The sequence below is a fragment of the Bubalus kerabau genome, chromosome 9 (genome assembly GCF_029407905.1).
Source record: "Bubalus kerabau isolate K-KA32 ecotype Philippines breed swamp buffalo chromosome 9, PCC_UOA_SB_1v2, whole genome shotgun sequence".
In the NCBI taxonomy this organism is placed as follows: domain Eukaryota; kingdom Metazoa; phylum Chordata; class Mammalia; order Artiodactyla; family Bovidae; genus Bubalus; species Bubalus kerabau.
The window spans coordinates 64,003,384-64,020,949 of record NC_073632.1 but is presented as its reverse complement, the minus strand read 5'-3'; the positions used below and the strand labels follow the sequence as shown (position 1 = coordinate 64,020,949).

Here is a 17,566-nt window from a genome sequence, read left to right as displayed (position 1 = left end):
TCCTAGTAAGTATTTCTAATTTGCCTTCCAGAAAGTTAAACTAATACATGACTATATTATTGTATATATATTCATAGTTACATAAGAGCTTTTACAATATAAAAATCCCAAAGAACAATAACCAAATCAAATGATTATAAATAAAAAGGTAATTTTCAACTCTTGCATAATTAAAATAATGCAAATTAAGTCAATAGCTAGATATGTTTAACCAGTTAGATTAACCAAAGTAACTTGAGAATTAAAATAATATTTAGGTGTTCTTATATGGTGCTGATGTGATGTCAAATTGACCCAAAATTGCAGGAAGGTAGTTTAGCAATATTTATTATGATTTCTAAAATAATTTATTTCCTTTATGCTTTTATAATTAGGAAATTATAAATGTGGCTACAAATATTTTAGGTGTTATAAACACAGCATTATTAAAGCAGCTAAAAATTTTCCAAAATGGCCAAGAGTAGATGAATATTATTCAAGAATAGAATAGATGTTGATACTATAATTATTGCCTTATGATTCATTCTCTCCTACTTATTTTGTTAAAGTAACCTTCAAATGTTAATATATAGCCATCTAGAAAAAATAACTCTAAGCCTTCCTTTCCACTAGGGTATTAACATGACTGAATTCATGCCAATTGGATATAAGCACAAAATAAAAGTGCAAAATCTGTGGATTTACAGTGGAAGGTAGTTCTCTACTACTCCTCTCTCTTACTATAATGTGGACTTGACAGATGAGATGAAACAACCGTCTTCATCCATGAGATGGACATATGGATAGGAGAGGAACAAATTATATGAATATTGAATCTCTGATCATTTTAGTGCTGCAGGAAATTTGAAGACCACTTATCTTTGAGACTTTTATATGAAAGATAAATAAACCCCTGTCTTATTTAAACCAATGATGTTTTGGCTTCTTTTGTTACAGAAGATGAAACTACACCTTAAGCATATGATGGGCTTCCCTGGTGGTTCAGAGAGTAAAGAATCCACTTGCAATGCAGGAGACATGGATTTGGTCCCTGAGTTGGGAAGATCCCCTGGAGGAAGGCATGGCAACCCACTCCAGTATTCTTCTGAAGAATCCCCACGGACAGAGGAGCCTGGCAGTCCATGGGGTCACAGAGTCAGATACAAATGAGCAATTAAGCACACACATGCGCACACACACTTATATGACACATACTTGTAGGAATTTAATGCAGCACCCAAAAGTTTCCTAATGGCATGAGAAAAAACAATAAAATAATATTTCAGAAAGAGAGCAAAGTATATTAATGTTAATTTTTCACATTGTATCATTCCCAAATATAAAAAATAGTAATCTTCAAAATGTTAGTGGAAGTAAAGTTTTGAAGGTATAATTAGGGCTGATTTTTAAGATGTGCTTATTTCAGTCTAATTTTGAGAAAAATATCAGATGAATTCCAGTTGAGGGGCATTTTACAAAATATCTGACCTATAATTTCCAATACCGTCAAGGTCATCTAAAATAAAGTTAGTCTGAGAAACTGTTATAGCCATGAAGAGCTTAAGGAAACAAGATAACTAGATGTAACATGGTATCCTAAATGAAACCTTGAAATGGAAAAAAAAAATAGTGAAAAACTAAGAAAATCTTAAAATGAGCTTTAGCAAATAATATATTAATACTAGTTTATTAATTGTGACAAATTTAATATAGTAACATAAGATGTCAACAATAGAGAAAACTGAAAACTGGGTGTGGGCTCCATGGGACCTGTTATACAGAAACTGTTGAGCAGAACACAGGGCATTGCAATGAATGCCAGGAAAGGACGCTAATTACAAGGAGGATAGCAAAGATAGCAAAAAGACAAGAGGGTGGAAAAGTATTAGATGGTTAGATAGCATCATTGATTCAGTGGACATGAATTTAAGCAAACTCTGGAGCCAGTGGAGGACAGGGAAGCCTGGCATGCTGCAGTTCATGGGGTTTCAGAATTAGACACAACATAGTGACTGAATAACAGCAACAAGCAAATATCATCACAAGGCCAGATATCAGGAATGGAAGTCCAAACCATTCTGCCCACAGCTTCTTTGTATCTGAGTCACCAAATAAAGCACCACACAGCCAAGCACTGGAGGGGACAAGGCTTTTAGTCATATGGTAGACAGACAGAACAAAATCAATTTCAATAGTGTGTGACAGTCCCTTAAAGCCAGTGGGTGCATTTGGCAGCAAATACTAGACATCTGGTCTATATGTACCCCTCTAGTACTGCCCCAGAAGAATTCTGACCCCTCCATTGTCAAATACTAAAAACTGAGGACATGCTTGAAGGCCACTGGCATATACTCCTAAGCAGAACAACAGAATCCACATTGAACTTGAAACAGATCTTGGGCTCTTCAGTCAGTTCAGTTCAGTTCAGTCACTCAGTCATGTCTGACTTTTTGTGACCCCATTAGCGGCAGAATGCCAGGGCTCCCTGTCCATCACCAACTCCTGGAGTCCACCCAAACTCATGTGCATCAAGTTGGTGATGCCATCCAGCCATCTCATCCTCTGTACCCTTCTCCTCCTGCCCCCCTCAATCCCATCTTTTCCAATGAGTCAACTCTGCACATGAGGTGGCAAAAGCATTGGAGTTTCACCCTAAGCATCAGTCCTTCCAATGAACACCCAGAACTGATCTTTAGGATGGACTGGTTGGATCTCCTTGCAGTCCAAGGGACTCTCAAGAGTCTTCTCCAACACCATAGTTCAAAAGCATCAATTCTTCAGCACTCAGCTTTCTTCACAGTCCAACTCTCACATCCATACATGACCACTGGAAAAACCATAGCCTCCATTAGACTGAACTTTGCTGGCAAAGTAATGTCTTTGCTTTTTAATATGTTGTCTATGTTAGTCATATCTTTCTTTCCAAGGAGTAAGCGTCTTTTAATTTCATGGCTGCAATCACCATCTGCAGTGATTTTGGAGCCCCCCAAAATAAAATCTGACACTGTTACCACTGTTTCCCCATCTATTTCCCATGAAATGATGGGACCAGATACCATGATTTTCGTTTTCTGAATGTTGAGCTTTAACCCAACTTTTTCACTCTCCTCTTTTACTTTCATCAAGAGGCTTTTTAGTTCCTCTTCACTTTCTGCCATAAGGCTGGTGTCATCTGCCAAGGCAAAAACAATGGCTGGTTGTGGATGTGACTGGTGATAGAAGCAAGGTCCAAAGCTGTAAAAAGCAATATTGCATAGGAACCTGGAATGTTAGGTCCATGAATCAAGGCAAATTGGAAGTGGTCAAACAGGAGATGGCAAGAGTGAATGTTGACATTCTAGGAATCAGCGAGCTAAAATGGACTGGAATGGGTGAATTTAACTCAGATGACCATTATATCTACTACTGCGGGCAGAAATCCCTTAGAAGAAATGGAGTAGCCATCATGGTCAACAAAAGAGTCCAAAATGCAGTACTTGTATGCAATCTCAAAAACAACAGAATGATCTCTGTTCATTTACAAGGCAAACTATTCAGTATCACGGTTATCCAAGCCTATGTCCCAACCAGTAATGCTGAAAAAGCTGAAGTTGAACGATTCTATGAAGACCTATAAGACCTTTTAGAACTAACACCCCAAAAAGATGTCCTTTTCATTATAGGGGACTGGAATGCAAAAGTAGGAAGTCAAGAAACACCTTGCTTCTGCTAAGTCACTTCCCGACTCTGTGTGACCCCATGGACGGCAGCCCACCAGGCTCCCCCATCCCTGGGATTCTCCAGGCAAGAACACTGGAGTGGGTTGCCATTTCCCTCTCCAATGCATCAAAGTGAAAAGTGAAAATCAAGTCATTCAGTCGTGTCCGACCCTCAGCGACCCTGTGGACTGAATCTGGAGTAACAGGCATATTTGGCCTTGGAATACAGAATGAAGCAGGGCAAAGGCAAATAGCGAGTTTTGCCAAGAGAAGGCACTGATCATAGCAAACACCCTCTTCCAACAACACAAGAGAAGACTCTACACATGGACATCACCAGATGGTCAACACCGCAATCAGATTGATTATATTCTTTGCAGCCAAAGATGGAGAAGCTCTATACAGTCAGCAAAAACAAGACTGGGAGCTGACTGTGGCTCAGATCATGAACTCCTTATTGCCAAATTCAGACTTAAATTGAATAAAGCAGGGAAAACCACTAGACCATTCAGGTGTGACCTAAATCAAATGATTATACAGTGGAAGTTTGAAATAGATTTAAGGGACTAGATCTGATAGAGTGCCTGATGAACTATGGACTGAGGTTCGTGACATTGTACAGGAGACAGGGATCAAGACCATCCCCATGGAAATGAAATGCAAAAAAGCAAAATGGCTGTCTGAGGAGGCCTTACATATAGCTGTGACAAGAAGAGAAGTGTAAAGCAAAGGAGAAAAGGAAAGATATTTCCATTTGAATGCAGTGTTCCAAAGAATAGCAAGGAGTGATAAGAAAGCCTTCCTCAGTGATCAATGCAAAGAAATAGAGGAAAACAACAGAATGGGAAAGACTAGAGATCTCTTCAAGAAAATTAGAGATACCAAGGGAACATTTCATAAAAAGACGGGCTCGATAAAGGACAGAAATGGTATGGACCTAACAAAAGCAGCAGATATTAAGAAGAGATGGCAAGAATACACAGAAGAACTGTATAAAAAAGATCTTCATGACCCAGACAATCACGATAGTGTGATCACTCACCTAGAGCCAGACATCCTGGAATGTGAAGTCAAGTGGGCCTTAAAAAGCATCACTACGAACAAAGCTAGTGGAGGTGATGGAATTCCAGTTGAGCTATTCCAAATCCTGAAAGATGATGTTGTGAAAGTGCTGCACTCAATATGCCAGCAAATTTGGAAAACTCAGCAGTGGCCATAGGACTGGAAAAGGTCAGTTTTCATTCCAATCCCAAAGAAAGGCAATGCCAAGAAATGCTCAAACTACTGCACAATTGCACTCATCTCACACGCTAGTAAAGTAATGCTCAAAATTCTCCAAGCCAGGCTTCAGCAATATGTGAACCATGAAATTCTTGATGTTCAAGCTGGTTTTAGAAAAGGCAGAGTAACCAGCGATCAAATTGCCAACATCTGTTGGATCATCAAAAAGGCAAGAGAGTTCCAGAAAGACATCTACTTCTGGTTTATTGACTATGCCAAAGTCTTTGACTGTGTGGATCACCACAAACTGTGGAAAAATCTTCAACAGATGGGAATACCAGACCACCTGATCTGCCTCTTTATAAACTTATATGTAGGTCAGGAAGCAACAGTTAGAACTGGACATGGAACAACAGACTGGTTCCAAATAAGAACAGGTGTACGTCAAGGCTGTATAATGTCACCCTGCTTATTTAATATATATGCAGAGTACATCATGAGAAATGCTGGGCTGGAAGAAGCACAAGCTGGAATCAAGATTCCTGGGAACAATATCAATAACCTCAGATATTGGGCTCTTTATCTCTTGGTAAAGAAGATCAAGGCTAAAGGACCATCTCAATGTGGCTAAGTAAGTTCAAACTGTGCACATAAAATCACATTTCTCAACAGCAAGTCTTGTAATATTTTCATAACATTTCTGTAAAAATAAATCTACTTCAGATTGGAAAAAAAAAAAAACTTTATCAAAAAAGCATTCCAGGCACTATTGCAGGTTACAGAATTTGTTACCAATATGCTAGCTAACTTTGTCTGTGTGAGCAGAAGCTGGGTCTGTGATATCTCTAGCTTCTGCCAGATTTCCCCTCAGCTCCTCTGACTTCTGAGCTAAACCTAGCTCCATGATGAAGGGCATCAGTTTCTCCTGCAAGTGACTTGCATCACTGAAGTTGGAGGTTTAGAGGCAGTGATGAAATCAGTCTAAATCCAAGTCATTTTACTGGATTCCAGTATTCCTTTACTCTGCTCTACTTTATGTCCTTATTAACTGTTCAGCTGCCTGTCCTGCTGACCTGAGATCTACCACCAAGCATGAATCAACAGATAAACGTAAACTGTGTAACCAGCTCTCAAACAATCGAAGGTAAAATCTATACGATAAATCATGTATATCTTTTCTAATTATTATTTTTCTGATCAAATCTTGCCCACTATAGCTATGTAATCTATTAAGAACTTCTATTAAAAATCTTATGTACTGAATACCAATTTTCTTATATATTCAAGGGCTAAGGGCCATAGAGTCAATCAACCTCTGGAAGGCTAAAGATTAGAAGGCAATATGTCCTTGGATTCTAATACATTATCTTAGAACCTCCTGAAATGCTGCCACCTTCCAAAATAAATAAAGACAAACAACCATTTTGTTGAGCTCTCCACTGAAGAATTAATAACTTTAATGCAATCTACTATCTAATAACTATATATTCTAGTTCTTTTATACTTTCAAATTCATTATATATGTAATGAAAATAAAAGATATTTTTAGTGGTCAAAAGACATAAAATGATTAATCACATATCTACTAATGACATTTTAAAAGTACCTCAGCCCAGAAATGTGACACTACAATCATTAAAAATCAGATTCAATTTTCAAAGATACTAATCTTAAACTTCATATTGCTTGCAGAAACATAAAATTATATCCAGTAAGCTCAGATGCTCTGGGTGATGGAAAAGCTCAGTTCTATGGTGCTGCCAGAAAATAATATGCTTTTAGAAATTCTGCAAGTTGAGTAGGGAGATAGCTGATCAGAATATGACAAAGTGATGTTACAAATTGTTCTGAACAGAAAAATTCCAGATCCAAAGTGATACTTTTTTTGAGACACTGATTGAGGTCCAAGAGCAGCATAATGGTACCAAATGGATAAAAACAACAATAAAGTCATTTCTCATGCATAATGCATAGGCATTCTCTATTGGAGTTGATATCACCATCTGGTGTCTAATTATTCCCGCCTTATACCACACGATGGTATGCACCTAATGAAATGACTGTACAATATAATAACTCAGTACACAGACTCTTTGCTGCTAATTATAAGGTGCTAGTTTTTGTTGTTGTTTTATGTATCATGGAAATCCCAAGGAATTTGGTGTTCATTGCTTAAAATAAATATTTTGTACAGTGTCACTAGGAAAAGAAAGCACTAGCTTATTCTTCTGAAAGATCTATTGTTCCTTTATGTTTTGTTCACTTCTTCTAACATCTGTACCACCGAAATTAATTAAGGTTCTGATTCTTTATTTTCATCACATGATCTGTTTTGAAAGTAGTACATACTACCGCACAATTGCACTCATCTCACACACTAGGGCTTCCCTGGAGGCTCAGATGGTAAAGTGTCTGCCTGCAATGAGGGAGACACGGGTTTGATCCCTGGGTCAGGAAGATCCCCTGGAGAAGGAAATGGCAACCCACTCCAGTATTCTTGCCTGGAAAATTCCATGAATGGAGCAGCCTGGTGGGATACAGTCCATGGGGTCAAAAGGAGTGGGACACGACTGAGCGACTTCACTTTCACTTTCCACATTAGCAAAATAATGCTCAAAATTCTCCAAGCTAGGCTTCAACAGTACATGAACTGTGAATTTACAGATGTTCAAGCTGGATTTATTTATTTATTTATTTTTTAATTTTATTTTTTTAATTTTATTTTATTTTTAAACTTTACATAATTGTATTAGTTTTGCCAAATATCAAAATGAATCTGCCACAGGTATACATGTGTTCCCCATCCTGAACCCTCCTCCCTCCTCCCTCCCCATACCCTCCCTCTGGGTCGTCCCAGTGCACCAGCCCCAAGCATCCAGTATCGTGCATCGAACCTGGACTGGAAACTCGTTTCATACATGATATTTTACATGTTTCAATGCCATTATCCCAAATCTTCCCACCCTCTCCCTCTCCCACAGAGTCCATAAGACTGTTCTATACATCAGTGGATTTAGAAAAGGCAAAGGAACCAGAGATCAAGTTGCCAACATCCGCTGGATCATCAAAAAAGCAAGAGAGTTCCAGAAAAAACATCTATTTCTGCTTTATTGACTACACCAAAGCCTTTGACTGTACAGATCACAACAAACAGTGGAAAATTCTTAAAGAGATGGGAATACCAGACCACCTGACTGGCCCTCTGAGAAATCTGTATGCAGGTCAAGAAGCAACAGTTAGAACTGCACATGGAACAACAGACTGGTTCCAAATAGGAAAAGGAGTACATCAAGGCTGTATATTGTCACCCAGCTTATTTGATTTCTATGCAGAGTACATCCTGAGAAATGCTGGGCTGGATGAAGCACAAGCTGGAATTAAGATTCCTGGGAGAAATATCAGATATGCAGATAACACCACCCTTATGGCAGAAAGCAAAGAACTAAAAAGCCTCTTGATGAAAGTGAAAGAAGAGTGTGAAAATGTTGGTTTAAAACTCAGCATTCAGGAAACTAAGATCATGGCATCCAGTCCCACTAATTCATGGCAAATAGATGAGGAAACAATGTAAATAGTGACAGACTTTATTTTGGTGGGCTCCAAAATCACTGCAGATGGTGATTGAAGCCATGAAATTAAAAGACGCTTGCATCTTGGAAGAAAAGTTATGACCAATCTAGATAGCATATTAAAAAGCAGAGACATTACTTTGCTAACAAAGGTCCATCTAGTCAAAGCTATGGTTTTTCCAGTAGTCATGTATGAATGTGAGAGTTGGAATATAAAGAAAGCGGAGCACCAAAGAATTTATGCTTTTGAACTGAGGTGTTGGAGAGGACTCTTGAGAGTCCCTTGTACTGCAAGGAGATACAACAAGTCCATCCTAAAGGAAATCAGTCCTGAGTATTCATTAGAAGGACTGATATTGAAGCTGAAACTCTGATACTTTGGCCACCTGATGTAAAGAAACTGACTCATTGGAAAAGACCCTGATGCAGAGAAAGATTGAAGGTGGGAGGAGATGGGGTCAACAGAGGATGAAATGGTTGGATGGCATCACCAACTCAATGGACATGAGATTGAGTAAGCTCAGGTAGTTGGTGATGGACAGGGAAGCCTGATGTGCTGCAGTCCATGGGGTCACAAAGAGTCAGACACAACTGAGCAACTGAACTGAACATTTATTTCAAAATATAAATAAATATCTTGTAGTTGTAGGAATCAAGGTTAACAGTTATTTGTTCTCTCTTAAAAGAAAAAACAACCCTCTGAAACTAGACATTTATTCATTCATCAATATTTATTCTTCAATAAATGTTCATTGCTGAATTACTAGGCATTAGAAAGTTTCTTTAAGGTTTGGGGAAATAATCTTTGAGAAAGACTCAGGTCAATTTATAAAAAATAAATATAGATAAGTGAATATAATAAAAATTTGTAATTGCTACAATTAGAGGTATTTGCAGGTTCTTAATGAAGTAGAGAGGTTCTCCATGATATCTTTTAAAAACTAAAGATATTGTTAATTTTTTGGGTTGCAGTTTTAGGTATTTGCTGCTGCTGCTGCTAAGTCGCTTCAGTCGTGTCCGACTCTGTGCGACCCCATAGACGGCAGCCCACCAGGCTCCCCCATCCCTGGGATTCTCCAGGCAAGAACACTGGAGTGGGTTGCCATTTCCTTCTCCAATGCATGAGAGTGAAGAGTGAAAGTGAAGTCGCTCAGTCGTGTCCAACTCTTAGCGACCCCATGGACTGCAGCCTATCAGGCTTCTCTGCCCATGGGATTTTCCAGGCAAGAGTACTGGAGTGGGTCACCATTGCCTTCTCTGTTTAGGTATTTATTGCCACACTATAAACTTCCCCCAAATGTAGTGTCTAAAAACAATTATTTATTTGTTGATGATTTGTAATTGATTAATTCTTTAGAAGCAACAGTTCTTGTTTGCTCCCCATGGCACCTTTAGGAAACCTTTACTAGAGGAAATTGGAGGGTCAACTGGAAGATAGCTCACTCAGAAGGATTAAAAGTTGATCCAGCCTTGACTGATAGTTTGGTGGAATAGTCAGTTAGGAATGTCAGTTATTTGCCACATGGCCTCTCTATGTGACTGGTTGGGCTTCTTCACAAAATGGCAGGTAAGTTGCAAAAGAGAAGAAGTAGAAACTGCTAGTCCTTTTAAAGTTAAGGCCTGGAACTGGCAGTGTATAACTTTCACCATATTCTGTGTAAGAAGACATGGATCTGGTCCAGATTAAATTAGTTAAAGAATTAGACTATACTTCTCTGAGCTCTATTTTTAGCTATTTGAAATCACTCATTGCTATAAAATTTATCAAGCAAGTATAATCTTAGAAAGTAGTTTAGGTAGTAATGTAAAGGCTTACTTCTCTTAAAATCTGGTGTTATATGTAAAACTCTATTTTAATACTGTGTCTCTAAAAAGGATACAATATATTCCATGGAATATCTGAAATCTGAGTGCAATTTTAGGTCTGAAACAGTTTGTGGTAAGCAATAGAAATTTATTTCTATCACAAATACATGGTAGATAAATTTGAATTTCAGATTACATTTCATATATAAAATTTTTTTAAAAAACATTATGTACCATATGTGGTAAATGTTTTACATATTTCATTCAATCACCACAACAGAACTTTCAGGTAAAATTATTATCCGTATAAGACAACTGAGGCTAAGATAAATGGGTAGTTTATCTGAGGTTGTGCAGCTAAGATATAGAAATTCTTGGATTTATGCTCAGGCTGCCTTTTGTCAAAGTCTTAGTGCTGCACACTACTGCCTAGGCATAGACAAATTGAATATTGTTTCACAAAATGTAATTTCACCTATTTTTTCCATCTGGCATATTCAGTGTCCAGTTGCAAAGAAAATTTATTATTATTTAATTTAAGGAGCTTTGAAAGTCTGGTAATATGGTTTATATTTTCTCTAGCCTGATCAATGAATCATTCAATGAAGTTTTCTTTATACAAAAATTTGAACTTATAAAACAGTTCACAATTAAGAAATGTATGATCCAGCAATCCCACTGCTGGGCATACACACTGAGGAAACCAGAAGGGAAAGAGACACGTGTACCCCAATGTTCATCGCAGCACTGTTTATAATAGCCAGGACATGGAAGCAACCTAGATGCCCATCAACAGATGAATGGATAAGAAAGCTGTGGTACATATACACAATGGAGTATTACTCAGCCATTAAAAAGAATACATTTGAATCAGTTCTGATGAGGTGGATGAAACTGGAGCCTATTATACAGAGTGAAGTAAGCCAGAAAGAAAAACACCAATACAGTATACTAACGCATATATATGGAATTTAGAAAGATGGTAACAATAACCCTGTGTACGAGACAGCAAAAGAGACACTGATGTGTAGAACAGTCTTATGGACTCTGTGGGAGAGGGAGAGGGTGGGGAGATTTGGGAGAATGGCATTGAAACATGTATAATATCATGTATGAAACGAGTCACCAGTCCAGGTTCGATGCACGATACTGGATGCTTGGGGCTGGTGCACTGGGACGACTCAGAGTGAGGGTGTGCAGAGGGAGGAGGGAGGAGGGTTCGGGATGGGGAACACAGGTATACCTGTGGCGGATTCATTTTGATATTTGGCAAAACTAATACAATATTGTAAAGTTTAAAAATAAAATAAAATTAAACTAGAAAAAAAAAGAAATGTATTACCTAATATGTGTGCTTATCACAAATTAATATTTGATAAAAATGTGAGAGTTGGACCATAGAGAAGGTTGGGTGCTGAAGAATTGGTGCTTTCAAACTACGGTGCTGGAGAAGACTCTTGAGAGTCCCTTGGACAGCAAGGAGATCAAGCCAGTCAATCCTAAAGGAAATAAACCCTGAATATTCATTGGCAGGACTGATGCTGAAGCTGATGTTCCAGTGCTTTGGCCACCTGATGGGAAGAGCCATCTCATTAGAAAACACCTTGATGCTGGGAAAGATTGAAGGCAAAAGGATAAGAGGACAATAGAGGATGAGATGGTGGATGGCATCAATGACTCAACAGACGACTTTGAGTAAACTCTGGCAGATGGTGAAGGACAAGGAGCCTGGCATGCTGCAGTCCATGGAGTCTTGAAGAGTTGGACATGACTTAGTGACTTAACAACAACAAGGTAAAACTGGGAGGTGAAATTATATATGTTTGCAGATTATATTTTGATATAAAATTCTGTGTTTAATCATAAAGTTGCTTAAATATGTAGCTTCTCTATGCCTCCTTTTTTACTTAAAAAACTCCATGGTTGACAGTAATAGACCTCTTATTTTATACGCAGGCTGACAGCCTAGTAGATATTGAATGAAGGGAATAGGTTTTAAAAATTTCTTTGTGCAAATTTATAAAACAATTAATTGGGTGAAAAGCCAATCAGAAAACCCAAATCCAGAATACTAGGTCAACTGTAATCATACTGGAAAATTTCCTTGTTGAGTTTTCTGTTCTTCACTTTTCTGCTATGGTAAGAGGAAATTACATGAAAGTAGATTATAGTCATTCTTGAGACAATTATTTCAAGATCATTTGAGACCATAGAAGAAGTACCAAAGAACTTTATGAAAAATTAAAGTTGTATTTTTAAAAATTTTTCTCCATTAACATTAATTATGTTCTCCTTAGAGTCATGAGCTTAGAAGCTTTTTCAAAAGGCAGATTCATTCATCAATAGGGGAGTGATTTAAGTTTTCAATTCATTACCATTAGACCTGAAACATTTAGAATTGATTTTTTAAAGCAGTTTTATTGAGATATAATTTACATGTCATAGAGTTTACTCAATTAAAGTTACCTTTCATTGGTTTTTGGTTTCTACTAAGTTTGTTTGTGTGTGTGTGGATCATCACTATATTCTTAGAAGATTTAAATCTAATACAGTTATGTAAAGTTTAAAAATAAAATAAAATTTAAAAAAAAAAAAAAAAAAAAAAGAAACCTTTTTACCAAACCACAATCACTCACTATCCTCTCATCTTCCCACCCCTGGTCCTAGGGATGTTAATCTATTTTCAATTGTCTCTCATTTCAATTAGAGAATCTGGATAAATATTATCAGATTATGGGTAATACATTCTATAACTCCCCCTTCATCGATCACAGCCTTATCGTGGGGGGCTTGTGTATCTCAATTAAGTTATGAGCCATGCCGTGTAGGGCCACCCAAGACAGCCAAATCATAGTGGAGAGTTTTGACAAAACTGGAGGAGGGAATGGCAAGCCACTACAGCATACTTGCTGTAAGAACCCTATGAACAGTATGATGAAGCAAAAAGATATGATACTGGAAGATGAGCTCCACAGGTGTGAAGGTGCCCAGTATACTACCAGGGAAGAACAGAGGGTGATTACTGATAGCTCCAAAAGGAATGAAGTGGCTGGGACAAAGCAGAAATGATGCTCAGTTGTGGATGTGTCTGGTAGTGAAAGTCAACTCCTATGCTGTAAAGAAGAATTTGCATAGCTACCTAGAATGTTAGGCCCATGAATCAAGGTAAATTGGATATGGTCAGACAGGCGATGGCAAGAGTGAACATCGATATCTTAGGAATCAGTGAACTAAAATGGACAGGAATGGGCAAATTTAATTCAGAGGACCATTTTATCTACTGTGGTAAAGAATCCCTTAAAAGAAATGGAACAGACCTCAACAAAAGAGGATGAAATGCAGTACTAGGGTGCGATCTTAAAAAAGACAGAAGGATCTCAGTTCATTTCCAAGGCAAACCATTCAACATCACAGTAATCCAAGTCTATGTCCCAACCACTGATGCTGAAGAAGGTGAAGTTGAACAGTTCTGTGAAGGCCTACAAGACCTTGTAGAATTAACACCAAAAACGATGTCCATTTCATCTTATGGGATTGGAATGTAAAAGTAGGAAATCAAGAAATACATGGAGTAACAGTCAAGTTTGGCCTTGGAGTACAAAATGAATCAGGACAAAGACTAACAGAGTTTCATCAAGAGAACACACTGGTCATAGCAAATACCATTTTCAAACAACACAAGAGATGTCTCTACACATGAACATCTCCAGATGTTAATAATTAAAGCAGACTAATTATATTCTTTGCAGCCAAAGATCGAGAAGCTCTATACAATCAGCAAAATAAGACCTGGAGCTGGCTGTAGCTCAGATCATGAGCTCCTTATTGTAAAATCAGGCTTAAATTCAAGAAAGCAGGAAGAATCAGTAGGTCATTCAGGTATGACCAAAATCAAATCCCTCATGTTTATACAGTGGGAGTGACAAATAGATTCAAGGGATTAGATCTGGTAGACAGACTGCCTGAAGAACTGGACAGAGATTCATAGCGTTGTACAGAAGGTGGTGACCAAAACCATTCTCAAGAAAAAGAAATGAAAGAAGGCCAAGTGATTGTCTGAGGAGGCTTTACACATAGCTGACAAAAGAACAGAATCAAAAAGCAAGGGAGAAAAGGAAAGATATATTAAACTGAAGGCAGAGCTCCAAAGAATAGCAAGCACAGATGAGAAGGCTTTCTTGCAGGAAGAGTGAAAAAAAAAAAAATTAGAGGGAAAAAAATGGTAAAGATTAGAGATCTCTTTAAGAAAATTGGAGATAACAAGGGAACAACAGACTGTTTCCAAATTGGAAAAGGAGTATGTCAAGGCTGTATATTGAACCCTGCTTATTTAACTTCTATGCAGAGTACATCATGTGAAATACTGGGCTGGATAAGCACAAGCTGGAGTCAAGATTGCCAGGAGAAATGTCAAAAATATCAGATATGCAGATAACACCACCTTCATGGCAGAAAGTGAAGTAGAACTAAAGAGCCTCTTGATCAAAGTGAAAGAGGAAAGTGAAAAAGTTGGCTTAAAACTCAACATTCAAAAACTAAGATCATGGCATCTGATCCAATAACCTGGCACATAGATGGGAAAACATTGGAAACAGTGACAGACTTTATTTTTTGGGCTCCAAAATCACTGCAGATGGTGACTGAAGCCATGAATTTAAAATATGCTAGCTGCTTGAAAGAAAGCTATGACCAACCTAGATAGCATATTAAAAAGCAGAGACATTACTTTGTCAACAAAGGTCCATATAGACAAAGCTATGGTTCTTCCAGTAGTCATGTATGGATGTAAGAGTTGGACTATAAAGAAAGCTGAGCACCGAAAAAGTGATGCTTTTGAACTGTGGTTTTGGAGAAGACTCTTTGGAGTCCCTTGGACTGCAGGGAGATCCAACCAGTCCATCCTAAAGGAAATCAATCCTGAATATTCATTGGAAGGATGGATGCTGAAGCTGAAACTCCAATACTTTGGCCACCTGATGTGAAGAACTGACTCATTGGCAAAAATCCTGATGCTGGGAAAGACTGAAGCCAGGAGGAGATGGGGATGACAGAGGATGAGATGGTTGGGTAGCATGACCTACTGTCCTCGATAGACATGAGTTTGAGCAAGCTCTGGGAGTTGGTGATGGACAGGGAAGCCTGGTGTGCTGCAGTCCATGGGGCTGCAAAGAGCCAGACATGACTGAGTGACAACTGAACTGAAGGGAACATTTCATGGAATGATGGGCATGATGAGGGACAGAAATGGCAAGGATCTAACAGAAGCAGAAGAGATTAAAAAGAGGTGGCAAGAATAAACAGAACTATACAAAAGTTATTAATGACCCAAATAACTAAAATGGTGTGTTCACTCACCTAGAGCCTGACATCATAGAGTCAGAAGTCAAGTGTGCCTTACGAAGCATTTCTGCAAACAAGGTTAGCAGAGGTGATGGAATTCTAGCTGAGAGATTTAAAATCCTAAAAGATTATATTGTTAAAGTGCTACACTCAATATGTCAGCAAATTTGGAAAGCTCAGCAGTGGCCACAGAAGGGGCAAAGGTCAGTTTTCATTCCAATTCCAAAGAATGTACAATTATCATATAATTGCACTCATTTTACATGCTAGTAAGGTTATGCTCAAAATCCTTCAAGTTAGACTTCAGCAGTACATGAACTGAGAACTTTCAGATGTCCAAACTGGATTTATAATAGGTAGAGAGGAACCAGAGATTGAATTGCCAATATTCATTTGATCATAGAGAAAGCAAGAGAATTCCAGAAAAACACCTACTACACTAAAGCCTTTGACTGTGTGGATCACAAAAACTGTGGAAGATACTTAGAGAGATGAGAATTACCTGTCTCCTGAGAAACCTGTATGCCAGTCTAGAAGCAACAGTTAGAATTTTACATGAAACATTAGACTGGTTAAAAATTGGGAAAGGAGTACAAGGCGGTATATTGTCACCCTGTGTATTTAACTTATGTGCAGTGTGTGTGTGTGCACGCTTGCCTAGTTGCTTCAGTCATGTCCAGCTCTTTGTGACACTATGGACTGTAGCCTTCCAGGCTCCTAGGTCCCTGGCATTCTCCAGGCAGGAATACTAGAATGGGTTGCCATGCCCTCTTCCAGAGGATATTCCCCACCCAGGGATTGAACCCACGTCTCCTACATTGCAGGCAGATTCTTTATCACCATGGAAGACCATATGCAGAGTACATCATGTGAAATGCTGGGCTGGATGAATCACATGCTGTAATAAAGATTGCCCAGAGAAATATCAACAACCTCAGATATGCAGATGATACTTCTCTATTGGCAGAAAGAGAAACTGAAGAGTCTCTTGATGAGGGTGAAAGAGGAGAGTGAAAAAGCTGGCTTAAAGCTCAGTAATCAAAAAATAAATATCATGACATCCAATCCCATTACTTCCTGGGAAATAGATGGGCAAAAAGTGGAAGCAGTGAGAGATTATATTTTCTTGGGATTCAAAATCACTGCAGACAGTAGCTGAAGACATGAAATTAAAAGACACTTGCTTCTTGGAAGGACACCTATGACAAACCTAGACAGCATATTAAAAAGCAGAGATATTATCTTGCCGAGAAAAGTCCATCAAGTCAAAGCTATAGTTTTTTCAGTAGTCATGTATGGATGTGAGAGTTGGGCCATTAAGGAGGCTGAGCACCAAAGAACTGATGCCTTCAATTTGTGGTGCTAGAGAAGCCTCTTGAGAGTCCCTTAGACAGAAAGGAGATCAAACCAGTCAATCTTAAAAGAAATCAACCCTGAATATTCATTGGAAGGTCTGATGCTGAATCTGAATACTCTGATACTTTGGCCAACTAATGCAAAGAGCCAACTCATTGGATAAGACCCTGATAAGGCCCTTCAATTGGAATGATTGAAGGCAAAAGGAGAAGAGGGTAGTAGAGGATGAGACAGTTGGGTGACATCACCAACTCAATTGGACATGACTGTGAACAAACTGCTGCACTCAATATGGCAGCACATTTGGAAAACTCAGCAGTGGCCACAGGACTGGAAAAGGTCAGTTTTCATTCCAATCCCAAAGAAAGGCAATGCCAAAGAAGGCTCAAACTACTGCACAATTGCACTCATCTCACACGCTAGTAAAGTAATGCTCAAAATTCTCCAAGCCAGGCTTCAGCAATATGTGAACTGTGAACTTCTTGATGTTCAAGCTGGTTTTAGAAAAGGCAGAGGAACCACAGATCAAATTGCCAACATCTGCTCTATCATGGAAAAAGCAAGAGAGTTCCAGAAAACATCTATTTCTGCTTTATT

The 17,566-nt window shown here is 38.4% G+C and overlaps 1 long non-coding RNA gene across 1 annotated transcript in view; it reads left to right on the top strand.

Moving 5' to 3' along the window:
• Window positions 1–12,089, top strand: part of LOC129660032 (uncharacterized) — a 32,302-nt gene extending 20,213 nt beyond the window's left edge. Inside the window, exon 3 of the long non-coding RNA XR_008718318.1 lies at window positions 11,807–12,089. This is a non-coding gene — a long non-coding RNA (uncharacterized LOC129660032). The remainder of the gene's footprint in view (window positions 1–11,806) is intronic.
• The last annotated feature ends 5,477 nt before the right edge of the window (window positions 12,090–17,566 follow it).